The 27,472-nt window shown below is 46.5% G+C and overlaps 1 protein-coding gene across 10 annotated transcripts in view; it reads right to left on the bottom strand.

Annotated features, from left to right (window-relative positions):
- The window catches only part of LOC143352728 (uncharacterized), a 242,042-nt gene that overhangs the window by 179,288 nt on the left and 35,282 nt on the right, over nucleotides 1-27,472 (bottom strand). The window contains exon 1 of one of the 10 annotated variants that reach the window (XM_076785464.1): nucleotides 4,616-4,634. The exons of the other annotated variants lie outside the window; for them this stretch is intronic. The gene's annotated coding sequence lies outside the window, so the exon portion shown is untranslated. Of the gene's footprint in view, nucleotides 1-4,615; nucleotides 4,635-27,472 lie in introns of those variants that run through there. 10 annotated transcript variants of the gene reach the window in all.

A 27,472-nucleotide genomic window follows, 5' to 3' on the forward strand; every position in this document is an offset into this window, starting at 1 on the left:
AACAATGAATAGAAAATGTTTGGGGTTCGACGAATAAAATCTGGGTGAACGAAGCCTTTTCCCGAAGCTAAGATCGAGTTCCCAGGGACACTTATTAACAAGATGACTCCCCGAGTCAGCCCCCCGCATCTCACTTGCGGCATTAAAGACGCTGGACCGCGACTTAGGATGCGCCGGGGAAGGGCCACACTGGATCACGCTGTAATGTAAGAACCAAGCAATTTGTTGGTATCAGGTGCACGGGGTATCTCAAGTTGTAAGCCCCCCGGTTTCGCCCGCTGCCGGCAATTAACTCCATTACCACCCTGTAACGTCGTGAGCTGACTTGCCTTGCACGAAGTACGCGCAACTCGTTAAGCCTTCGGGTTTTGGACTTGGGCCCTTTGTTGAGCCCGTAGGGGCACTAGATAGGATCCGGGCTCTAAGACTGCCGTAAGTCTTTCGAGCGGCGTTTTGCAAAAATACGGTCAATCTCCGAACTACTTAACAAAACCCTCGATCATTCTTACATACTATTCACGCATTCATGTTTTTAAGCGGTTGTATTTTTACTATCACGTGAGTAGGTCATTGCAGCTAGAAACAGAACGTTTTCATGTGGTCCTAATTGAACCAATGAAATGATGTTGAATAGTCTCAACCTTTCACAGAAACTAGTAGTTGTTCGTCTGATAGGATCAATATTGTCTAATAACATGTGGAGGATGCGCATTATGTAAATACCAACAGTATTTAGCAATTAAATATTTACAAAAATACTCCTCAATGATTTTCTTTAAAAAATTCGCTATTGTCTGGTTAGTTCAAACTACAAGATGTATTATGAACAGCGTATGTACCAAAATGCTTAAAAATCTTCTTTTATACAGGGTGTTCGACTGCAAGTGGAAGAAAATGTAAGGGGTAGTTCTCCAAGACAATATAAAACGAAAATGAAGAATAGAAAAATTCCGATTTCGGCTTCATTTTTTACTTATAATCCATTAAAAATCCGCCTAAAAGTCGGCAACCCGGCCAACAAAGGTATACGTTGCTTACGTCATAAAGGCGCGCGACAGTCACGTATCAAAGGGGGTCCTCGCTCGCACCCAATGGTTAGGCTTTGACGTCACACACTTTAGCCAATAATTCGGCTAGAAGCGAGAATACGAGTGGAATTACCCGATCGCTCGGTTTACTCTCTATCTATTTAGTATCTGTCACTTGATACAAGACTGTCGCGCGCTTTTATGGCGTACGCAACTTACACCTCTGTTGGTCGGGTTGCCGCATTTTAGGCGGATTTTTAATCGTTAATAACTAGAAAATAAAGCCGAAATCACAAATTTTGTACACTTTATTTTCGTGTTATATTGTCCTGAAGAACCACCCGTTAACTTTTCTCCCACCTGTACAGTAACACCGAACGAAATTATGAGATTACGTCGCTAAGGTTAACTTGTTGGTTTCCGATCGAAGTTGCTGTTGCTGTTGAAGGATCTATCAGAAAGTCTAAAAGCCTTACGCCACAAACTTTAAAAAATTAGGAAATAGTGGATAACGTGGTTAACGAAGCTACGACAGACGAGGAGCATCGTGGGGCGATTCTCGCAGGTCCGAGGAATAAAATAATTCAAGTAGCGGACCGGAGGGTGAATTATTTCGGTTGTCGCGAGACAAAGTGTAGCGTACACTCGGCGGCGAGATACATTCGCGGTAATATTAGCGCCAAGGGATGAAACCGGGACACGAAGCGTCTCGCGACGGTAACGTATGACCGCAGACCCCCACGAGTACCCACCGTCCATATAACTCCGTGGGTTCGATTCATATATTCATAGGGAAAATGGCAAGCAAGGCTCGCGCCGAAGGAGTTGGGCTAGTTTGGGTGGGGTTTGTGTGTACCGCGATTGCTGCCGGTCGCGACCTCATGCATACATCACGGACAGAAAGTGATGGAACGCACCCCCGACACACGGGTCACCTACGCGGGCAAAACTGTCAGTCTGACTGATTGCCAACTCCCGCGACGTATACCTCCGCCAACGACTTCGAACAGTCGCCGACTTGTCGGCGAAATACCACCACCACCACCACCTCCTATCCTATGGCGGTTTCTGGAACGGCGAACGGTGCCCAGCAGGTGGCGGAATCATCCCTGGTCGCGGGAATTAATAACGAGGGAAACGTGGGAATGGGTTTTGCTGAACTGCACGGTGTTTCGACAACGTGACACGCTGCGCTTATGATAATACCGAGCCCGGAGACCGGCTCGTGCTTCGCCAGTAATTTACTTGTCTTGTCCGGTATTCTTGGCTGCTTAGCGACGCCAGTCTTCCTTTAGTTTAGCTATCGACCCGCAGGAATTACAACCGTGTGGAGTTACGACCCGCAGGAATCACAAATGTGCAACTGATCAATTTTTGACTGTCGAAGTGCGAACGAACACTTGAAAGGTAGTGCTTATTGGGAAACTAGATGTACCGTTAGGAGTTCAGAACTTGGCTGAGGTAAAAATATAGTTGGTACAGGCGGTTGTCCGACGTCTCATACTGTACGTCCCCGAAAACTCAGTCTTCACCGAGGTATTCCTTCGCTTTGTCTTTCATTCCTTATCTTTGTCACTCAATGTTAATGCGTGTGAGCCTTCATCTAACACAGGAGATGTGGGTGGCTTCTATTTATGTATCTGTTCAACATAGAGCATTCCCAACACCTTGCACTGTAATTTATTCATAGACGACAATGTCTATACACAACATTTAATTTTTCTTAATTTTACGAAACAGTGGTAAATATAGAATCTCACAAATTTGTTGCTCAAACAATTGGTTTTGATGAACGATTAAATAGTTCGTTCATCAACACAAATCTTGCCAATTGCAGCTGGTCATTGCATAGATAACTTAGTATAGTCATTTCAGTGGAAGGGATTAATATTTGAGACCAATCGTAGGATCACGAAGGATAATTTTCTAGGGACGCGAGCATTGTGCTTTTAGTTTGTAAGTTTGAGGCGGAGCGATAAGCTAGATTAGACAATAATTAAACGTTGCTAGTGAGATTTAGATGCGGAGGAAGCCCAGACTACGTGACGCCCGGCCATGGCACAATTTGTAAAACGCTATACCGCGCCGCGGAGAAGCATAACCCGCGCCACCGGAGAATATGACGTCTTATGAGCAAAGACGCGCGGCGAAAGTGGAGAAGCGGGAAGACGTTAGAACGTTTACGAGCGGCGCACCATTAGACGGATGTTGTCAACGCGTAATTGCCAATGGAGCAGTAACTCACTTCCTACGACTTCGCGGCTTTCAGCTCTAACGACGCTCTACCGGCGACGCCGACAATAACAAATAACACCGGCCGGATGCCGACACCTTCCTCCAGGAATCACTTTGCGTGATCAACTATAGCGGAGATCATATCTTGATACGGATCGATTATAGTCATCTTGCACTATGTAACCACAGAAATCTTTTCTGGCAACATGTCCACGCCGCTGGTACAAAAATCGTTCACTTTCGATGAACGTGTTACTTTAAACTACTTTTAAATTCTCGTTTCTCGAAATGTACATTTTCACTATCGAGCTCGAGGACATCCTATATCAACGACATTTATGTGTAAGCTATTACAGTGATTTCTCTATATATGTCGCCATGGCCTGGATGATAAACGTCGCGAAATTATCCCCACTACCGCGGGGTATACCCCGTGAGGAGCCGCGAAGCTCGAGAGGCCTCGGACGCCGAGGAGTGTAAACATAACTCAGCTCGGGTATGTCTCCTAGACGTGTTGTTGACATATATCGAGAATTCGCTGTACCGATGTAAGAAGGTCAGACCGCGGATTTTATGCGTTTATGATGGTTTATGGTTCATTTATGTTACATTTGAAAGAAATATATCTTCCAACACAAACAGGCAGACTTCGAACGTTCTACAGTATTTAACACTAGGATCACAGAGAGCTAAAAATAACTATTTTACATTACTGTACAAAAATACCGTAAAAGTGTCTATCAAAATGTTCAGCCATTTTTTTTTTTATAAAATACATACCCAAAGTAATAAGTATGTTGAATTATGTCTCATGGACACATCTTTACAATCTTAATAATCGTAAATTAAAAATAATATAACACGCCCTGTAAACCTAATGTTACAAGAAGAATATGGATGAACTTCCATTCTGAGGAAGATATAAAAGTTGAGATATATTCTGTCTGGCAAGTACTTCAGTAAAATCCAGTGCCGTTTCTCAGTTCGACTAGTTGCAAAATACTATTTGCTCAGAATTCTCCAGCTCGGGAGTCTCTGTAGAACTCGGGACAATTCTTCTACATATTGGATGAGTGTTCCACGACGAGTCTACCAATCCGGTTAATCCACGACTATTCCCGTGGCCAAAGACGGTGAAAAAGTTGTGCGAGGTAACCTGTTATCAAAGTCCCCGTCGAAGGACAGTGTTCGTCAGCGGTCAAAGTCTGAGCGTTCCTCGAGACCCGCAAGTGACCATCGCGAAAAGGGTGTTCGAGAGCACGCAATGCTGGAGGTCAGACAACGAGGAAGGGGAAAGAGAGAGTGGAAAGCGGAGGTCGAAGGGACGGATCGAGGCCTAAGCACGTTCTCACCCTTGGCGCTGCTTGTGAGGACCCTCGGAGGGCCTAACGAGCGGCTTTGTCATTTCTGCGTCTTCCTTCCCGTTCTCCCTTGGCCGTGGCCGCTTTCTCTCTTAATGATGGTTCCCAATACACGTAAATAGGTCCAAGCCCCTAGCTCCGCGTCGACTGGAGCCAGGACGAGCGCCGGTACACGCTCGTCTTCCGCCGTTAGCCACTCAAGACTGCGTTCCCATCCACGCATGTTGGTTTATCCGGGGGACGGTTTGAATGCGCGTTAGTGGAAATTCTACGCGAGGCCGGGACACTTGTATTATCATTAACGACGATTAAGGCGCGTGCCAGCCGCGGTGATTTCGATGGAAACTGCCTCTCGACCGCACGTACGGTTATGAATACATTACCAGCCCGCCCGGGGTCTCCGACGTGCGCTCGAGATGGCTTTTCCTTGCTAAAAAAATATTATTCCACTAGATCCTTGCCCCCGAACAACTGATCATAGTGTTTACAAAATTATTAAAAATTCCGCGATCTTTGTGGGGGTGTGTCATACATTTTACTCTTATGTAATCTGGCTTTGGAATTAATTTTTGTGACAGTAAGCATTTGTATTGCAGTAGATAGAGGATGATGAAACTATCCCCAATGGAGTAACGAAGAAGTCTAATGTATCTGTGAGGACAGCTATAATTTTCTTTAACCCTCTACAATCCAGTTTGTTTCAAGTCCAAACGAAATGTATATAATATTTAAACATGTAGTCGAATGATAGAAGAAATAAAGAATGGAAAATGCAAATACTAATTGCGTGACTTAGGAATTACACGGGTTGACAGGGGGTTGAACTTTAATTGGAAGCATTGCAACTTCGAAGAAGTGAAAAATGCAAATAGCGAATGCGTGACTTCAACCTTGCAGAGGCTTGCAGAGGGTGAAGATTTAATTGAAAGCATTGCAACTTTGGAGACGTGAAAAATGCAAATAACAGATGCGTGACTTCAAAGCTACACGGAACCGTTCCAATGTTAAAGACGCACAGACAGCCGTCCCAATTCAGTGAATTCTCGTTACAAGTCAGTGGCAACCTTACGATTTGGAGTCAGTGGAACTACCCACACCACCGCGGTGAGAAGCCGAAGCTCGAGAGCCGTCTCTCGAGCTACGTGCAACATTGTATCGGAGAAAGACATTTTCTCAGTCTTCTTGTCACTATCGGTTATTAGTCATAGGCTTATGACTTATAAACGGATGCGACTCTTAGGTTTCCAGCGTGCACTGTGTATGTCAAATGCGACGCTCGGCGAGAATCTCAGATTTTGTCTAAGAGTCAGCCGCCAGAACCGCGCAACTGACTCGTAACGAGAATTCACTGTAGTCTGTTTTGTAAATCGTTCAGTTTGATTACTTAGAATAAAGGGAGCTCGAATAAAGTATGGAAAAGCTATAATCGGGGACAAAAAATCACAAGTAAATACGTTGTCGTAAAAAGGAGGACGTCGGTCGGTCGAGGAATAAAACGGTTTTGAACGATCGGCGATATAAATGGCGGAACGTCGTCAGATTTTTACGTATCCGGCCCGGAATTTCTCGGTACACATTCCACGACGCAGGAAACGCTGATTAGTATCCGGTAGGAGAAAACTTTTCGAAGGATCGTTGTACAAGTCCGCCTTGAGATTCTAATGGATTCTCATTTAAATAGAAATCTCATGCCGATACACACAGGGGTCGGGCCGCCGCTGTATGCGTCCAGGATGGAAGGACAAACCAACGGGTCCAAGTGTGTTTGCCATCCGAGTAATGGCCACCGGAGGGTCCTCTCTCTTGGTCGGCCCGCCCTGGTCAGACCCGGTCAAGGATAACCATGCAGAGAATGGGCGTGCAAACAAGCCACCCATGACCCCATGTCGGTGGACCGTCTGCCCGTACACATTTTTGATCGTTATTCGATTTCACTATCTCACCGATGCTTCCTCCGCCTTGCCGTGACAATAATGGACCCATAATCCACTATTGTCGAACAAGAAACCCTCAAACTGCAATTTCTAGGTCCATCTGGTATCAAATGAATGTCTTTGTGTTCATACTCTCTTTAGAGTAAATTTAGGAAAATTTGTCAATTCCTACCATAAGTAATACTGTAAATAATGTTCTTCTACAAGATGCAGAACCAAGTCAGTCCCATAATTCGTGGTCAATTAATTGATAGCTTCAACAGTGCTGCAAGTATTTTTCCTTTTCAAGATATATGATAGATCAACATAGGCACAGGTCATTTTAAGGTCATCTGAGCACGTGTAATCAATCTTGGAATATTAGTCAGAATCGTATTACAGTACTGAAGATTTAACGACTCTATTACGCGAAACAGAAGTGTCATAATTTTCTTTTAAATAAAAGATTCAAATGAGATGATTAAATAAGGTCTCTTTAAATACCATGCTGACTTCCAATTGATGCTACTGTCGCTATAGAATAGTCCATCGGAAAGTCCTCAACTATTCCTGAGCTAGTGCTTTTCTAAAGACTATTGAGTCATCGCCAATAGATAAAGAGCTAATAAAATCGAAAATCGTTAAATTTGTAATAGTACTAAGAGAAGTTGAAGCGTCGAGGATAGTCGCGATCGACACACGCGCCAGAAACGAATCGGAGGCTGTTAACTGGAACGAGCGTTCCACAGTAAGAAAGCGTCAAGCGTCTAGAGATATTTCTGTACGTGTCTCGGTAACAATGCTGCTCCCTGCTGCCGGCGAACGCACCTATATACACATAGAAAACGTTCCTCCTGGCTTTTTCCCCGCTACAGAATTTTCACCCCATTTCGCAAGCATGTCACTTCCTGCCTAAGTTCGTATCGGTCTGCGGGCAAAAAGGAGCACGCAGGAACGTCGTCGGAACGTACGTATGCGTTCGTACGTTTCCACAATGGCGCCGACATCCGTGGTCAGTCGACTGTTGGTACTTTGCATGCAAACAGAAAGCGTTACATCTCCTCCTACCATTCTGCTGGTTGGTCAAAGGGACAGTAAATTCTGAAAACTACCGGCGTCGGGCCACTACTTATCGCTGATCTGGCCCTTTCTCTTTTTTTTTTTACATTCTTTACCGTTGACCTCGCTTCCGAACGTTACGACAGCAATCGGAAACAAATTCTACCGTGGACGTTCCCCTGGGAAAAAATCAATAGTTTGCAGATCCCCGACGAACTTCAAAAGCTGGATTCCAACAGTGAACCACCTCGTTGACCAGCTTCAAAAACTTCGATCAATGATAGAAAATTTAGAGATCATACGAGTGACGTGCCTACTGTTTTCTAGAGAAACCTCTTCTTGATTGACAAGATTAGGTAAAGTAGTGGACCGATCAACTTGAAATTTTAACTGTATATTAAAGAATGGTTCCTTTAATATTTGACATACGGACGAGACGATAGATTGTATATCTTTTATTAATTAACAAAAAGTCCAGGAATATATCCGGAATGAAATGGAAGATTTTTCATTGAACTTCTACCATCTCTCTGAAAATAATTTCTTTATGTTGATTGTTGAAGAACCAATATAAAATACTATTTTTGAGCGGTAGAAACGGTATTTTTGAGCGAACGGGGTCCTAACACGATGAAAGTGTAATAAAACTGTATAAAAACCTTTGTTTTCGTAGAAGAAGAATGTAAAATCGCGCCCTAAAGTATGGGAGTAAAATTGTAAACGGAGGGCAAGCTGGCTCCTCGGGTTTCGCAGCCAACAAATGCACGCGGGCGCAACTTCCGTCAACAATTTGCCCGGGGAACCGGTTCAATTAAACTGAATCCCGGGGCCGGGTATCGAATTCCGGAGTCATACGACCGGAGACATTTCTCGAGTGTAATGCTCCCGTCCGCTGCAGATTTGTTGCGTCCACGATACGCGGAAAAAGGACGACAGCGAGCGGAATCAAATCAAAGTTGGGCTTGCAATTGGAATCCTAGAAGGAACGCGAGACACTGGAGAGACGGAAGGCGCGGGGGGTCGAGGGTGGTTCTGGGTGAACGAGAGACAGAGAAAAAGAAAAAGGGAATAAGACGAAGAAGAAGAGAGCACCGAGGATAGGGAGGAGAAAACGACGGAACGGCTGGCTGGTTGTTCTCGCCGATCAAATTTCCAGAATGGCTCGAGCTCCATTAAACAGGTCCTACTTTTGCTCCTGCAGCCCGGAGAAGCCGGCTAACCCGTCGCAAAGCGTTCGAGGAATACCTCCATGGGCTGCAGGGAGCTAGTTTCCCCTTCATTTTTCTCGAGCCGCGAGTCGGAAAGTCGATCCACGATTCCAAGAATCCCCCGGGTCTCACACGATTGAGCTCAATCCTGTGTCTGTTATTACCCATCCGCCTCGATGACACCGGCTTTCCGAACGGAAGTCAGCCTGTATTCCGCCGAAAATTCGGGAGAAACCACTAGAAAACCATTCTGCCGCTTTAACTGCTGACTTGTTCCACTGGTGAAACATAAAACCACTGTTATTCTCAACCACGCCTAGATAAATAATGAGAAATATTCAATAGACTAACTATGACAGTGACTAGACGGCGAATCTTTCCGTAAAATAACAATTTTATACATTTCTGCAAGATATGATTTTGCAAAAATACTCATATTTATGCTATTTCAAATTGCAACTACTCGTACATGTCATAAATGCCCTCTCTGTATATTAGTGGAGTTCAGTGTTCAATTGTTTCCTCTAATCAGAAAGCACAAAGCATTTCATTAGAAGACACGTTGCACTCAATAAAATACAGACTGTTCATGGTAAAAAAAAAGTGGCAATATAGCTAACATTTCGTACTAATTTCAGAAAAAAGAATTCTCCGAAGTCAAGTCAAAAATGGTAGTGCGGCATCTTCTGTCTCGATGAACGAAAACATCTGAGATCCTGGGCAGTTGCCAGCTAACTGATACGTTATCATCCGGCTCAGACATTTTGTAGCGAGCAGAGAGGCCAGGTGGAGTCTCCTTTGCCGTTGTGACCGGCTCTGATAACCAAGGATTTCGCTCGGGTCCGAAAGTTTGTCTACTCGCGTTACCTCGAGCTCACGGCATCCCCTCGACTATCCTCCTTGCCGGTATCAACAGCTACTCCGCCTCGCCTCGATATTTCCCTGGTCCAATATCCGCATTGTCTCGTCTTGTCTACGTCTTCACGTGTGTCTAAACTAACCCTTCGGCATTCAACACCACCTCTTTCCGTTTCCCTCTTCTTCTCTTTCCCCCGGCGTGTTAGCCGAGTTTACGCTCGAAAATCATCCGGTGGCCCCCTCCCGCCGGAACCTCGCCCCGGGATAAAGCTATCAAATGCACGTTGCGTCTTCGAGCCGAGTCGGAGCTGACTATAGCGCACTGGGACGATCAGCGTTGTAATTCTCGATGAGTTTCCTTCGGATTATTTACCCCGTTTTGGCGTGGGAAACGAAAAGCGACCGAACATCGATCCGAAAATTAACTGGACTCATTCTATCACCGAAGAATATAAAGTTCCTCTATGTTTCGATCACTGATTTTCACATGTTGAGGTTCCAGTAAATAAATTCATTTTACGCTCTCACTGCCCAACTTCCGAACGTTCCCGACGTAATATACCGAGTTTCGATTCTGTCAAGTTAAAGTAACGGGATTGGTTGGCCGTCAGTCGACGAAAACCTTAATAAATCACCACGGTGTGGCAGCCATCTCTGTGAACGGCGTTACAAGTTATTATCCATTACCCCGGCTGTCGTTGAGCAGCCATTACACGGTATTCAAATATTCCCTCAGAGACAGTCGATGAGGCCGTATAAACCGAGAACGGCTAGGTATCGGAGTCCCGTAACCTGTAAAGAGTTTATCGAAGAAGAAGAAGGACTGTTAAGGGTAAAGGGTAGTTTTGCGAGCCCAGTAGAAGAAGACCAGAGGGGGAAAGGAGCGAGGACGTAGCACGCCGGTGAAAAAGAGAAGGAGAGGGACACTGTAGCGGGACAATCTCATCTCGATCCCATCGTACATCGTGCCACCCGAGGCCCTACATCTCCGGCCTCGTCCTGCGTCCCTCTGAGGAACCCGAACACCCTCCTACGAGTCTTCGTCCCCATCCCCGGGAACCCGTTTCCTTTACGTTCTGGTAGGTACACCGGGCTCCTGCGACCCTCGACGTGGCAAATTGAGCACACTCACCCCTTCGTAGAGAGCGAGCAGCGTTACGAGCGATATATGTGGACCATTCGACAGACAAACGGCTCTCTTTCCCTCTCGGATCCTCTCGTATTGTACGTCTTTTCTCCTTCTACCCCCCGCCGTTGTGGATCGAGGCGCGATCGTAAGTCGAGCAACGCGAGTCGATTGAATTACGAGTCGAACGTCCGAGCACTCCGACGACAAACAGAGACGCCGCTGGCGATCCCATGCCAGACTGTTCAAATTGCTAATAGGTTGGTAGTTTTTGTGTAACATTGTGAACCGTGAAATTAGAGACGAATAAATTAGAGGACGGAATTAAGACAGTTGCAATGATGTGCTGTGGTCATCTTCCTAGAGGACAGTTAAAGACAAGGTTGGAAGAATAAATTAAATATACATTGACAATTTTCTGGACAAAAATTAAAGACAACGTAAGTACAGGAAATTAACACTAGAACTACCGACAACAAAATATACAAAAGTGAAACGGTATGTAGAAGTGAGAAGATTGTATTTGCTTATACTTTGTATGGTTTTTATCATAATGTGTGCTTAAGTGAAGAAGTCAAGTCAGTCATTCTCTTTGAAATATTTTTATAATTTCAATAATAACATTGTGAAACAGTAGACCGGTCATTTTACCGTGGAAGGTTTGTTGTCAAGACATGTCAATGAATTGATTATCGAAAGGAAGACTGGAGACAAGAGGAAGAAAAGAAATGAGAGACGTGATAACCATATCTAACTCGTATGGCACTCATATGGAGGAATCAATTTTCCAGAATCAAATTAAAGACAGGCTAACCAGATGAATTAGACCAAGAATGGCTTCTCTAAAACGAAGGACAGATTCTCAAGTTGCTGACGCTACACCGAATCAGCGTCATCTGGTCGAAGCTCCCTCAATTTGAAATTTCGTGGAGAGAGAGAGAGAGAGAGAGAGAGAGAGAGAGAGAGAGAGAGAGAAAAAACGCTGAGCCCGAGGTTGTCGCAAAATGAAGGCGGTAAGAAAGAGTGGAGCAGGCGGAAAATATCCTGGAAGCTTTTCATAAATACTGAACGATACCCAGAGCGAGGCCAGACGCGACGGAGGCCTCCTGAATCGGGCTCATCTCGCGCCAGCGCGAAAGCGGTGGTTTTCACTCGGGTCTAATAAAGGGTTAATTAATACGCTTTAAACCGTCGCTCTCGAAAGGGGTGCCTAGGGGTGGAGGTACGACCTACAAAGTGCTCGAGAGAACCGGAGGGAGAGAGGGGAGCAAGGAGAAAGAGAGAAAGAGAGCAAGGGAGACGTCGGCTGTCGCCTTCACACCGTGCCGTGGCCTCGAATCAAATCGGTAGGTGTTATTGCGTGAATCCCCCCTTTTCTGACACTTTGCTTTCAGAATGCAACAAATGCCGTCCTGGAAGACTCCGGGACTCCAGAAGTCTTCTTAGAGCTTCGGGGGGAATGAAGTTGCCGAGTATTTTCTGGAAATCTGGCTAATTTGGATGGTGGGTGGGTTCCTGTTGCGAAGTTCCCGTTCGAACATTATGCTTCTATTGGCACTATTAGTTCAATCTAGTAGTGAGATTTGACATTTCAGTACACCATGAACACTGTTACACATTGGTAAAATACCAAGAATCTTCTAATTGGTGCAGGAATATTTTAATGACACTCCTACGTCTTAGGTGTGACGTATCGGGTGGAATGATCTCACACCGATTTCGCTAAACTTCTTTTCTATCTCTCAATAACTCGATACTTCGTTAACACACTCGCTCGCGACTCTCGCTTCTCCAACTCTCGCTCTTCTGATCTCGCTCTACTGACTGACACAGCATCCCTCGCATTCGTCCCTTTTATATAAGGCCCTCTTTCATTCTTCTTCTCTCGCACTCTCATTCTCTCTCTATCAGTTTCACATCCATTCGGAAAACCCAATCACTGAAGCCCTGCGCTTGGTGCCCATAAACACTTTACCCCTGTCACCGAGACCCAAACACTCTTCTTTCACACTTCGGCCCAAACAGACTCCCTTTCACGCCGGACCCAAACAAGTTGGCGCCACGATGTCGCGCCCACATTCACTCTGAACAATTACTCTAATATAGTGTCTCATTCACAACCCTACATTGGCTTATAAGTTATCAAAGTGATTCAATAATCGAAAGAAGAACAACCTTGTCGAGTGTCTACATCGTGAATCCTCAACGTGATTCGTCTCTGAGAAGATTTTGGAGACGTTAAAGTATCAGTTTCTACCTATGATAATATTCAACCTAGCATTTTAAGTTAAACAGAGACCATGGCAGAGGCCATGTGAAACTTGAACTGTCCACAAAATTGTTTCAATTGTATTGTCAGCTCCGCATGAAAGAACTGGAAGAAGCATTCGATTGTCGAACCAACATCTTGTTGCAATCATCAGCGATATGAAGAGATATGGTGTGATATTTTCGGCTGGAACGAAAGATTGTGGAAAGATAGGTTCGTTACGGGCCAATGGTTGAGCAGCACGTTCACGCGTGAAATTTCGGCGAGCATCTAGTGGAGTCTGCACAATTATCTTCCTGGTGACAGGGTACCGTAAAATCAGCCGCGTTACCGGCAAATCCGTACACCGGCAGTGGCAGCGGTGACTCGTTGTAGCGGCGGAGAAGCAACGACGCCTCTTCCACAGTAAACCCAATTTATTTCGTTCCGGGCAAGGGAGGTGAGAGCGAAACGAGAAAGCCCTTTTCGGGGTGGGCGCCAAACGGTGATGCCACCGGCGACTTGTGAACCACTTGTCGCTGTTACGGCCCCATAAATTCACGGCGCCGCCGACACACCGAAGAACCACCTCTCTCTCTCACTCTCTCTCTCTCTCTCTCTCTCTCTCTCTCTCTCTCTCTCTTCCTCAGCTTCTCTCAGGCTGCTACTCAGAATCCCTTAGACGCGTGTTTGGATGCCTGCTTACTTACGTTTACCCCACGCCCAGGATTCACCGCCACGAGGACCCTAATCGAAATCAACGTTTCCGCTCGTTACACTATTCTATTGTCGTATCCTAACGGGATTTGGTGCCTCCCACGACTACGGGAAAAAGCAGACCGCGACAGGGATTATCGACGGATAAGGTGCTCCGCTGATTCTCCAACATCTTGCCGTGGGGACGATCCCTGATACGAACAAGCTTCTCTGTCGAAGAATAGTATATAAGGTTGTAACATGAATTAGTACAGTTGAAAGTACAAACGTGTCATTGTCGAAATTTTTGTTGCGACTCAATGGAAATGTATATAACTGCGATCAACAGCTAAAATGATTACAGTGATTTCTCTATACAGGCTGAGTCAACTAACGTTTGCACCTCAAATATCTTTGTTGTTTCTAAAGGTACGTAAAATATGGTAAGGACAAAGTTGAATGGTACAATGGGGCTGACACGATGCCATAAAAAAACTTTTGTTTTTATGTCATTTTTATAAAGATATCAAGGTCACCTTGAAATCAATGAATTGTTTTCTATATTTTAAATTCCAGCGAGAAGACCAACGAGGCCTGATTCTAACGTAACAGCTAAAACCAGCTGAGTACAGTGATCTCTATATGTCGCCAAGGCCTGGATGATAAACTGCCCGGAATTATCCCCACTGCAATGGGGTATACACCGTGAGGAGCCTCGAAGCTGGAGAGGCCTCGGACGTCGAGGAGTGTAAACATAATACGGCTCGGGTATGTCTCCTGGACGATACACGACGCTGACAAGACCCGTGCTGTTGACATATATCGAGAATTCAGCTGTAGCTAAAATCATAGCCAAATATTTTTTATTTCAACGTAGTTGTTGTTATATCAAAAGATGTTAGCCAAAGTATCACTCTGCGTGTAGCTTCAGGCTTTCCAGCTCCAAAGACCATCCTGAAACACTGATTTCTATTCAGTTCCTAATCGGATCGTCATTGGCACAGTCGCAAAGTCGCAGGATTGTATCGCCCGGTGGTCTCGGTTGTCCTAAATTTCTTCGGCAGCGGCGCGTGAACGGGCTCGACGGGGGTCAGGGCGCCGTTTGTTTCCGCGACGTAATCGTCTTGCACGGTTGCTTTTCAATCTCGCCTCGTAGATCGGCAACACACAGTCCAGTTGGCCGAGGTAGGACCTGGCGCGATACGGTTCCACAGAGAGAGAGAGAGAGAGAGATACGGGCGGGACCGGGCCTTTTCCCTTCTCCCTTCACCCTTCGCGGCTCCCTTCCTCCTGGTGGCTCTGGCCGTCCTTTGTTGACGGTCTCCGCCGTTCCACGGAAACAGTCGCCAGGAAGCGAGCTAGCGCAACGACGAGGACGCCCACGACCGTGACGTCATACACCACTGACTTCATCTCGTTATGTTACGTTCCACGACGAGACGTCGGATGCAGGAAGCCTACCGTTTCTCCCTATCCCTTTCTTCCCGGGCATCGTCATTTCCATCCCCCTTCCACCACCGCCACCACCATCCTCGTTTTCTCTCTTCCACCCAAGTGTCTCTGTCACCCTCTAGCCTGACCCCCTTCGTTGTCGGGCTCTGTGTTCTCCAGCCGTTCAACCCGTTAGCTCCTGGGTGGCCCGCATGGCGGACTCGGAAAGCCGCAAACCCTTCGGGAAGACAGATACCGGGGATCGATACTGCTTAAAGGCGGCCCGAAAAAACTCTGGCTTCCTCCTTCTGATCTCGAGACCCTAGTGGAGACTGTGCACCTGGGATGTTACGCAGAAAGATAAAATGCGTATGGTATTGTTTTTTGGAAGACGACACATGGAAACGTGTTACATTGTTTACTCCACTAGCAGATCATCCAACTGTTACTTCAAACTTCCAATATAGGAGCGAAGTGGATGGTTACTCTCAGTAATTGCTCATTAAATGATATATGAATCAACTTATTGGAAACCTATACACGCTTGACTAGCTAACAGCATGGTGATGCGATTGATCCTTAAGTAGACCACCATGGTCCCCGCTATCCTATGCATCTTTCAAGGTTTGGCTAATCCTCTATCGTTTGCAGCGTTACTTTAAAAATCACCGTTATATAAACACTTGTCGCATTCGTGAGAAACGTTTCAAAAGTCCACTTAATGGTTAAAGAATCCGTCCTAGGTTATTTTTCAGACACGTCGGGTTCGCGGACCGCTAGCCAAGAATGTCTTCGGTGGTTTCGCGTCAGCTTCGGGACGACGACGTCGAGCGGGAGACGAAGAAAAAGGATCACGAAGAGAAAGGACGAGGCAGAGCGGGGTAGTAGCCATATATACGACGGCCCCCATTGAACGTCGTACTTTGAAAACTTTGGACGTTAAGAGAAAGGGTAGCTGGCTGCTCAGGACGTATTGTAAAGGCTCCGTTGCCGGGCGATGGAGATGGTTGCGCTGTGTCGGTGTAGGGTGGCGCTGCTGCGAGAGATCTCCTAGACATCGTTTCGATTTAAGGAGTGCCAGAGACCCATGGGGTGTGCAGAAATGCTAGGATTTTGGATTCTATCAGGGCGGAGCCACCAATCCGTGGGACAAGGGGGGGGGGAGAAGCAATGAAATGCTTTCATCCTGGTAAAATCTTCGGACGAGGACGACACCGGGGTTGGGCGACGACGGGATTCACGAAAACATCGCGAGACGAAATAGGAATTCCTTCGAGATCGATTCCGTTTCGGCGAAGCGGGAAACGTAGAAGTGCGTGCCGGGGATATGACGGGACGACACGATCGGAAGTCGTCCGGTGTCGCTCATTGCGCAGGAACTTCGAAGATCCTAAGCGATTCGAGTTCGATCCTCGTTAAGCGCGAGCGAATCTCCCCGAAAAAGCCATCAGCGCGGGAGAAAACATCGGCCAAAGAGCGAGACAGAGAACCCGAGACTCCGTGGACCCCTTTGAAGAAATCCGGCAGCTCCCGCTAAAAACTTGCTCGTTCTCTTCTCAAAGAATAGTTCCGCTTTGCTTCACAATTACTCCAAGAAAAATAGCGCGACCGGTTCCCGGGGCCGCGTTCCTCGCGCAAACAGCCGGAAAATCGATCCAGCGAGAAAGAGAACGGCCACGGGTAACTACGTCACGGACAAATGCAAAGGAGGATAAACAAGTTTACGCGACCAGCCGTTTTCGAACGAAACTTCACGAAACGCGAGAGTTTCGAACCGGGTGCGCGGAGCTGTTGGTTCCAGGGCCTGGGTCTGAATTCGCCGGCGTTATTAGGACAATGGTCCATCAAGGCTATCAGAAGGAAGTCGTTCCGCGCGGCACCGTTCGAAGACAGCCCGCGTTCTCTCTCGTAATAACCGCTCGACCATTTTGTCAGCGTAAAGACAGCTTTTAGCCATCCACCCACCTAAGCCGCGTCGCGTCGCGCCGCTGATGGCAGGGAATGGTTGAAACGCAAGGACTCCCGCTAATGAAGGACGAGCAGGAGCACGGCTGCCTCGGCACAACGACACGCCGAGCAAAGGCCAACAGGTCGCCATTAGAGCATACTGTTTCGAACTACTAATAGCCAATTCATGCGCCGCCCGACCGAACCCGGTTCGCCGGCTGCCCCTGCAGCTACCGCGGCCAAGATTGTCGCCCCACATAAATAGACAAGGCCGCTGGGACCGCCCTTCGTCTTTGCCGATTTCCCTTCTGCAAGGCCGTCCCACGAAATGTAGCAAAATCAGTCTCAAACGACTACTCTACGCTTGGAAAAATATTTAACCACTCGGTGTACCAGTGGGGCTGCGAAGGTCCTGCTTAATTGTCTCTGCTTCGGGACTTACCTAAACTTTCATCTACAAAGTCGAAATCTGTGAAAAAGAATTCAGAGAAAACGAATGTTAAGTATTTCTATCGTTAACTTGTTTTCCCCCTAGTTGACAGCTTCAAGATTCAGCTCTTACACTCTCCAGGAATATAAAAATACTTTAGAGTCGTTGAAGAGATAGACAAATTTCGGATCGTAAATTTCTGTTCGCTTGGAAGTTTAGAATGCTTTGAATGAATAGATAGAAAAATTTGGGACTAGAAACTCGACTTTCTTGGAAGTTTAGAACGTTTTAGGGTCAACGAGGAGATCGAACAATTTTTGTATCGAGGACTAGCAATTTGTGTTTCTCGAGAGTATTCCACACCGCAGGCACTAGAACTCGGTTCACGTTAAGATTCAATATTCTTGATTTGTGAAAGAAAGCGAGTGGTAGAAAAATATCGGGAATCATCGGGGCAGAACTGCAGCGGCCGTAAGTTCCGAACTTTACGGGGATTGAAGAATGGCGGGCGATAGAATGCCGGCGCGATTATCGTCAAACTTTCTTGCATCTTATTCCGTGGCAGCGAAGAGCTTCGACAGGAGTTCTATACATTGGCTTGGGCGGGTAGCTACCCGACGGATATACGAGGTATTCCCAGAGGTCCGCACCCTCCTTGGTACAATACTTGGTCTTCGTCTTGCGCGCTCTGCCCGCGTAATTACGAGGGGAAAATTAAGCACCGACACAGCCGCCGGTCGGTCGACCTGTCGGTCCTTTCGCTCGGTTAACGAGAGTAAGACAGGGCTCTCTGCCTAGAAAGAGAGAGAGAGAGAGAGAACTGGCGCTGGTGCTGGTGCTGCTCTCGGGCAAGGGACGAGGACACCAAGGAGAAGGAAAGGAATCACGTTCCTGGGTGCTTACACGGGAAAGACGACAAGGAGACGGGGCCTGTGCCAACCAACCGCCGCACCGCGCGCGGAGCCTTCTTAGATCTCGGCAATGGATCCAGCCACAAAGCGGCCATTAAAAGATCATATCATCCCCGGCGTTACGGCTTTTGAAATCCTTCATCGAGATATTTCGCCGGCCACCGAAAGGGCTATTCAGCTACCTATTCATGATTAAAAAAGTTATTGTTAGCCAAGCGCCCCGTACGCCGTTCCGTTTTTAAGGGTAGGCGCGAGATGGGACTCTTCAAAGACGTCCCCCGCCTCTCCCTTTTTATTCTACCTCGGTTAAACGCGACTCTCTTTCATTCCCACGACTTTGTTCCGCTGGATTCCGATTTTAAAACAGTCGCAACTCCAATGAAATTTCACAGTTTCAGTTTATACTCCGAAGACCACAGTCTTCTTTCGACGCACTGAAGTTCAGTTTACAGATCTTTATTTAAGCTTGCATTGAAATCGGAGACAGTATTACCTGGAGGAAGGCTGACATTGAATTTGTACGTATGAGATAATGCGTTTATAGTTTCCATTTTGCAGTATGATTTCAGAGAACGTAGAATATAAGGAAAATAGAGTATCGGGATATAAACTTGTAAACGAGTGTGTATATACGTCACGATCATACCGATGAAGTTACGCGCCATTAGAGGAACTAGGAGCTAGAAGAACAGTCAGAGACTGCAGTAAAGTAGATTCTGAACAACTCCAAAAATTCCATCGGGGGAGTCCTCTCCAGGGCGGAATACTTTCCGCGTCGCCTTACGTATGATTTCATTGACGCTGGAAACTCGCAGGCTCGCTAAACCAGCGAACTTATGTGTCGGGAAGTTCCACGGGGTACGGTTATGCGACGGCTTATGGAAAAAGCCGCTCCTCCTCGCGGTAATCGTCCTCTTCCCGATGCGAGTCGTCCTTTTTTTTCGGCCTGCACCGAGCGTCTCTCCACTTTCTTAATCCGTTTCACCGCGCGGAAGATTATTTTACGAGCCTGCGGTGCCATGGTATCAGCTGCGTCTTCGCCGCGACCCCAGCTCACCCCGGCGAGCACCATAGAGAGGGAAAAAGAGTACCGAAGACACCCCGCGCTCTAATGCGAGTTAATAATACTCCCCTATTTTTTGAGAGTTACTATTTTATTTATAAGACGCAGTCCCATACGCGTAGAGCAATATTTACCAGACAAACGACTATTATCTCACTCCCCACTACGTTCGGTTAACGAGGGGGGGGGGGGTGGAGGGTAGAGACAAATTCTCAAGGAGGACGATCCACCCCGAAAATTCTGTGCTTCCTCTCCTGTGCCCGAAAGTATAGCTTGTGATTCACGGGATGGAATTTAAAATTGACTTAATTGTGCTGCGACGAGACTTCGAACTTCGAATTTTATTGCTGCGATTGCTGGTTTAGAAACGTGAATCTGCGAATCTTTACGGAATATATTGCTCAAGTGTTCTATTCAATTTTATTGTGGGGTGGTCATTACTATATTTGTATTGTTCCCCCTTCAAGAAAAAAAAATATAAAATCAATGAATTGTATTCAACCAAGAAGTCCAACGAAACCTGATTCCAACGTAACAGCTAAAACCAGCTGAGTACAGTGATCTCTCTTTATATGTCGCCAAGGCCTAGATGGTAAACGTCGCGGAATTATCCCCACTGCCGTGGGGTAAACTCCGTGAGGAGCCACGAAGCTGAAGACGCCAACGACTATAAAGATAACACAGCTCGGGTATGTCCCCTGGACGATACATGACGCTGGCAAGACCGGTGCTGTTGACATATATCGAGAATTCACTGTAGTAGCTATTTTTCGTTGTCTTGTCTAAATTCCTCTTTCTACTGCTCGCCGAATGATTTCTATAGAACACTAAAAGTCCACAGACAGTCTGACACTTCTTCAGCCATTGTAACTAAACGTCTAACCTGGAAATACTGTTTAACGAAGCCTGATATCAACGTAACCGCTGAAGACAGATGAATATTAGCTGTTCTCGCGAAATTTTCCTATTTCTGGTGTTCGTCGATTTCCATCGAACGGCAAATGGTCATGGATAGTCTGAGGCATCCCCAGGCGCGGTAGCAGCCACGCAAGCCATGCCATAAAAGGTTTTCCTTGGAAATGGGCGACCTGGGCACGCGTTCCTTGGACTTCCAACTCGCGGTAACAGTAATAGGCGGAAGGTAACGTTCCAGAAGGTACGTTTAACGTCTGACAAAGGGGTCGACGTGAACAGGAGGAAACCTTGGCGTGGTAGAAGCAGGACAAAAGCGGTCGCTGCGGTAATTATCGTCTACATGGACGAAAGGCGAGGACAAGGAGAAGGCGCGTCCACGTGAACGACGCGGTCATCGTCGAGCTCCGCAACAACGGCGAGGACGAGAACGAGAACGAGGACGAGGACGAGGACGAGGACGAGGACGCCGACGATGGCCGGCAGGGTAGCTGACTGGGCTTCGCCGAGTTTCTAGCCAACCAAGCAGCCATCCAGAGTGCTGGACAAAGTTTCCGTTGGTCGTCGGGGCTTCCAGGCTTCTGGAAACTTTCGGCCCAACCCCCGGCGGACAGTCGCCGTGGATTGGGCTTCTCAGTCCGCCCACCTGGTCTGACCACTGGGTGCAAACACGGCCGCTGCAGTAATTGCAATAAACGTCTATTCGTCGACGGTGAATTTGTTCGGGTACGGGGAGAGAGGCCAGTCGGTGCGCAAGGAAATCGATTCCGTTCCTTTCGAATCAACCGGTCCGTGGCAAACGGGAATTGCTGGCTTCGGAAAATTCGAACGGCAAGGGGAGAGAGTCCTCAAGACGCCGACGGGAACTTCATTTTCAAGAAAAAATTGTATTGGAGATATCAATCGCTTCATTTATTGGGTAATTACTTCTCAGCGTGGATCCGAATTGCAGAGTACATTTTGCGAAGGGCCGCGGTGATCATAGGGTGACTAAAAACTGATTATCTTAATATACTTTCGAGGAAGCTTCTAGGTTTAGAAAGTGGTAGTGCTAGTTATAAATTATAGTCTGTTGTCCGAAGGAAGTCGTGATAGCTGCCCGCTTCGATTCTGTTGCAAGTTTAAAATTAGTCGAGTGAGACTGAGAGCTATTATGACTACGAAGCTACCATTTATCTTTTTACGGATGAAGATACCGGAATTCATAATAGCTCTCTGTCGCACTCCTATTATTTCCGATTTGCGACAGGAGTGAAGTCAGAATGCATACGAGAGGAGTGAGCAGCTATTAGTGAAGTATTCTCTAGAAACGTTTAGGCAAGGGGGTATACCTATTCAACGCCAATAAGTATCTTAACGCCTCCAGAACGACATGCTACCCTCGAATAAAGAAACTTGAACTGTCGTGCGAGTTCCAAACCATCTTTAGCTATCTCGTTGTTTCGTATCGCGTCCACAAAAGAAAAACCAAACGCATGGCGCGAGGGTGTTCGAGCCAAACCTAATTGAGTAGCGAAGCCGCGTCGCGATGCGAGTTTTCCGTGGAGATCTTCGGATTCCGGGAGATCCGTCGCGAATCTCAGAATTCATCTCTCGTCTCTGGCTGGCAACGCAACCAATTACAGTATTTTCCGGCAGAACGACGCGGCTCCTCGAACAGCGGCGTGTACTCTCCTCCCCATCCCGGTGTCTCTCTTATGGAGCGTATGTAAATTAGACTCTCTGTTCGAAAGCATAGCTTCCTTCAGAATCTCGGTGTCCCTCTCTATCCTCTCCTATCTTCCTCTCCCCCTTCTCCCTCTCTCTCTTTACTCTCCGCGAGCACATGGGGTCCTAAGACCACGAACGCCGCCGCTGATGGGTTTGTATTCTAATTTCGGGCTTTGGTTTTCGCCCGGCTTTCCTCGCGAGGCAAGCCCAAGGTAACGCGGAGCAGCTCGAAGGAGGGAGGGTAGCTACGTTTTCCTGGCTGCATCCACCCACGAGGATGAAATCGCTTTCCGACTAATCCCAGAGGAGCGTTCCAGCCACCCCCGCAAGCCGCGCGCAACCACCCCCTCGCTGCGATATCCACCTTTTCTTACGGCGCGGAGCCAGCCTCTCGTTCTGGTCCCGTCAGCTGGGCAACCGAGGCATTCTGGATTTTAATACACGTAAAATTAAAATTAGCCCCGTATTTGCATCTGGTAATGGGAAAAAGAATGGTTCGCCCGGCCGCGAATTCCCGTACAACAGAGGTGCTCCGGGAAAACACCTCACCCTGAAGGCTCCGGCCCCGACGATGTTAGGGCGGCGACTACACCGTGCTACTCGCAAGATTGAAATTGGATGAATCTTGTTTGCGCGTGAGACGCCTTAATTCCCGCGGTAACATTCTAATCACGGGAAAATTGACTGCGTAATTGCTCCAGAAAAATTCGCTGCGTCCTCCTCCCCTCTCCCCGAAATTGGTACCATTTTCTATTCATTTTTCTGTACGTAAATAATAAGATTCTTCCACTTGTTTCACTTTCTCTAACATACCAAGTAGATGTAGTACACTTATGCCGTGAAATTGTAGCTATGATTCATGAAATATTTCTTTGAACGTATATTAAGAATGGAAAAAAGTATTGCAAATGAATAATAAAAGTTTAGAAAATGTTAGTAAATATGGTCCCTCTAACAAATCTAAAATATTGTCTATTAATAATGTCTAGCATCGTCTACAGCCATGAGGAAACTATTAAAATATTTCAGTAGTATGACATGGTATTAGAAGGCGACGATGCATACTACAGAAAGAAAATTCGTCAGTGCATAAGGGATGATTACACCCTCCCTCAAATCAGTGTTAAATGTTTTCATGCTATACAAACGTATTGACTTTTATATCAATATCGTCACGAGACAGGTTGTTCGACTACTGGAGGGAGAAAATTTAAGATGTGGTTCTCCAAGACGAAAATGAAGAATAAAAGAATTGCGATTGTATGACGTACGCAACGTACTCCTCTGTTGGTCGGGTTGCCGCATTTTAGGCGGATTTTTAATTGTTAATAACTAAAAAATGAAGCCGAGATCACAATTTTTCTCTTTATTTTCGTCTTATATTGCCTTGGAGAACCACCCCTTAAATTTTCTACCACCTGTAGTCGAACACCCTGTATAAGAATAACTGTAAAGACATACACTTGACTTGATACTCTACCAAAATCGCCTACAATTCTACGTCCCTGTTCATTCACCAATGAAATCATGGATATTCATTGGATCAGCGTGAATATTTTTCAAAGTGGAAACCCTCGGTGGTGAACATTGGGGGTGATTTGTGAAGTGTAGAACGAAATTGTGAATGAACGAACAACAGAATCTCCCGCGAGGTTTCACTCGGTTGTAGGGCGAAAATTCAACCCTATCCGATGTCTATTTTTAAGACATCGCGATGTGGGACGTGTTCAGGTTTAACCGAGCCGCGGAAGGTAAATCGAGGCGCAAAGACCTGTGAAATGGCCTCTTTTCCCCGAGTGACCCGCCACTGAATGCGCAGAGCCCCTTTTTCCGTGTGCCGCAGGAAACCGAGCCCAGTCATCCTTGCCGTCGAACCCCCCTCAAAAAAAAAAAAAAAATCGTCCGACAACCCCAACGCATCTCTTCCTAGTCCCTTCCTCTTCCTGTTTCCCTCTCGCGCTTAAAAATAAACACCGGGAATCGATTCGTTTCCCGAAATAATTAGCCACGCATCGCGCAACGTTAAAAGTACTAAATTCACCCTTCTCGTCGCGTGGCTAGCCAGCCGGAATGAAATTCTTCTACGCCACCAAGGAACGCCTTTGAAATCACTGCCTGTATTGGGGGAACACACGGTATTGACGGAATGCCAATCTGGATGGACAACATTCGAGACGAGCGATTTTACTAAAACGGCTGATAGTAATCACGTTCTTGTAAAAATAAATTCCAAGGAAGATTTCTTTATTCTAAATCTCTTTTTCGTAACAATTGGGTTAAACCATCGCCTAAATCTTACGAAATCTTGAAATCGTAGTACTCGATGCAGCTGCGTGAAAATAAAAAATCGCAAAATGTCGGTGTAATCGGAGCGTCGAACTAGAGAGACCCCTTAAGTCAACCGTGCTTTAATTCGCGGGTTTATACGCGCGGGGATAGGCGAACATTAATTTAGATTACGCCTCTAGCCGGTTGTGGCTAGCGAGGATAAGGGACGCCGTCCCCGGAATTGAAACCTCCTCCACGCGGCCAGCGGGAGATATATACGCTTGCACACCTTTCGCTATTAAGTCGGCCATGTCCTGCTGAACTTCAGGATATGATGTACCGCGTGGCGTAGAGGTATTGAGCGAAATCCTTATCGTCGGCCTAAGGTGTGCAGGCCAGATCCCAGATAGGGAAACGATACGTCGACTAGGGCAAAAGGGCCGTGTCTATAGAGGTTTGCCGAAGTCCTAACCGCGGCCTAACGACGGCTATCACCGGTATATCGGGAAAGGAGAGGCGCAGATCTTATCGGTGCGTTACCACCTAAGCTGTTTGCGTCTTGTAAACTCGAAGATTACCAAAGTGCTCGACGTCTCTCTCTTTCAACGTCGACCCTCTCTGTTTCTCTCTATTTCCCTTCCACGTCGTCCTTCTCCTTCGCTGATAGCAGATAACGTGACCGTCGAGGAAACCGTGGACGAGGGTCCAGAAGTGGATAGAGCCGGAGGAACCTTCGACGGCATTGAATGTGTGAATTGCGGGGTCTGGGCTCTGTACAGACCTTATCCTCGGTCTGGTCTACTAGTAGGGCGCGTGCGAGACCTTGCATAGGGATGCGACGCGGTTTCCTCGATCGCTGATAGAGGAGATGACGGAATTCTGATTGGTCTCCTTCGCCCTCGGGAGAAACGAAACAGTCCGGGACTTTGGTCGATGTCTTCCTTGATGGTTAGCTAATTTTTCTTTGGTAACTGCTCGATTAATACTCGCATTAAGCCATCAGAACTTTCAGGATATTGTCGAGATACATTGGAAACATTTCAGTGGCAAAGCTTTATCGAAATTCATCAGATCATTCGCACCACTGAATGTTGCAGCATATTCTTGGTGAAGTGGTGAAACAATTTTTTTGAACTGTTTAAACGAACAGATAATTAAATGCTCACTGAGCTAATGAGAGCGATGTATTATACGTACAGTTAGACGATCATGGGATTCACTTATTTTCTCAGACATGTACGTCTAAATTTTTGTCTTTTCCAAAGTAAACTGCGGATCTTCATGCAAAATAAAAATGTTCTGCATCGATTGTAGGAAACAGGAGTTAAGTGAAAATGTGTTTCTTCGACCGATAGCTCTACTAAATGGAAAATGACGCGATAAACGAAAATCCTTTGCGACGTATTAATATGAACTAGAATGTTACCAATTCTCCTAACTATACAATTCCTTAGACCTAAAAATGAATCTCTTTCTTCCCAGTTGAAATAAAATAACGGAAGGACAAAAGAAATTGCTTCGATGCTCCAGGACGTTAACAGTCGCGGTCTCGGCAGTTACCGTGTTAAAAAGGCGGAAGTTCGGTGTCACGGGAGCGCTCGCCGGCCGCAGAGAATGAACTCCTCGAATCTATCCTAACGTCACGTAGAGACCGTCGATACGCCGGATTCACGGGGGCATTTACTATGCAAAGTAACGAAGTTTCCGCAGCTCGCGGCCTGGCTGGCGTATCATGCCGGGCAAGGTGGAGCCGAAGAAGTGTAGGCAGAATAGGCGAGCAGCGGTGCGGCGTCCGTGGAATCGCGGATTTGCGGACCAAGTAATAACCAGGAGGATGCCGCGGGTCTGCCGCGGTATCGCGTTTAGGGAACACGTACGAAAGTGGATAAGCAACCGACACGACGGGCGAACTTCATTCGCGGACTGACGCGCTCGGAATAGGTTATAGGTAACACGAGCGCGGACTCCGCCTTCTAACTCGTCCCCTCTTTGTTCCCCTCCTACGTACCAGGGAACTGTCCTTTCCTTTTAGCAACGATCTCCCTCGTACGAGAATGCAATAACAACTGGGAGTTGCTGCACCTCCTTGAGCTCGCACCCGGAAGACGCCTTAACGCCCGGCCGGGCCCTGTGCCTCGTAGTTAGCCCACATTAGTAATCTCCCCTAGGTGTTCCTGGATTCTATGTCCTCGACGTGTACGGCCAGTCATTGCGGATTATTATGAATTCAAGTCCAAGTTTCTGGCGGGGGAGGGGCAACCTATCGGGGATCATTATTGAATGCGGGTCCTCGAGATACACGCCGAGTCTAATGATATTAATACGGTATTCCGGGACCCGTCGAGTCGTCTGCGACTGAAACTTGATAACCAACCCCCTGAAACCTGATAATTTTCTGTCCTCCGCACTGGTGCACAAAGATCACTCATAGTTGCTCGTATCTACGAAGTATCCTGAAACGTTTCCTTCAATTTGGCTGGTTCTTGCTCGAAATGCATGAACAAATAATTATCATGAACACTTTAATATGAATTACTTAGTCTGATTCACCCTGACGAACAACAATTTCTTTAACACGTTGATTATAACACTTTGACATGATGACGTTAAGCATACGTGATTGCTGTGATTATTTGAGTGTGTCAAATTTCGTCAGGATTCATAGATCTCATAAGACGCAAGAAGATCAAAATAGTAATAACTATGATTTTTGTTCTGTTAGCCCTCGCTAGGTGCCCCCAATGAAATCATGGTAGCCATTGGTTAGATTCGTTTGAATCCTAATGTGTCAACTTTATTTTACATATTCTCGAACCTATTTAGTTAGAGCCATCTTCTTGTTGGATCTTGTTGGATTCTTTGGAGAAAATTAGAGTTTCGATGAAATAGTTGTAACCTTGTATCAACATGAACTTAGCACAGTAGTGAACATGGTAACTCGTGTACATAACTCAGGAATAACAGATTTTTATATTCGACGATGTCACTTGCCCTAGTATCCTGACTCGAAGGATTAATTTCGAACAGCTTCGGAATGCAACCCGCCTCAAACCGAGTAAAATTAAGCG

The sequence above is a fragment of the Halictus rubicundus genome, chromosome 3 (genome assembly GCF_050948215.1).
Source record: "Halictus rubicundus isolate RS-2024b chromosome 3, iyHalRubi1_principal, whole genome shotgun sequence".
NCBI classification, from domain to species: domain Eukaryota; kingdom Metazoa; phylum Arthropoda; class Insecta; order Hymenoptera; family Halictidae; genus Halictus; species Halictus rubicundus.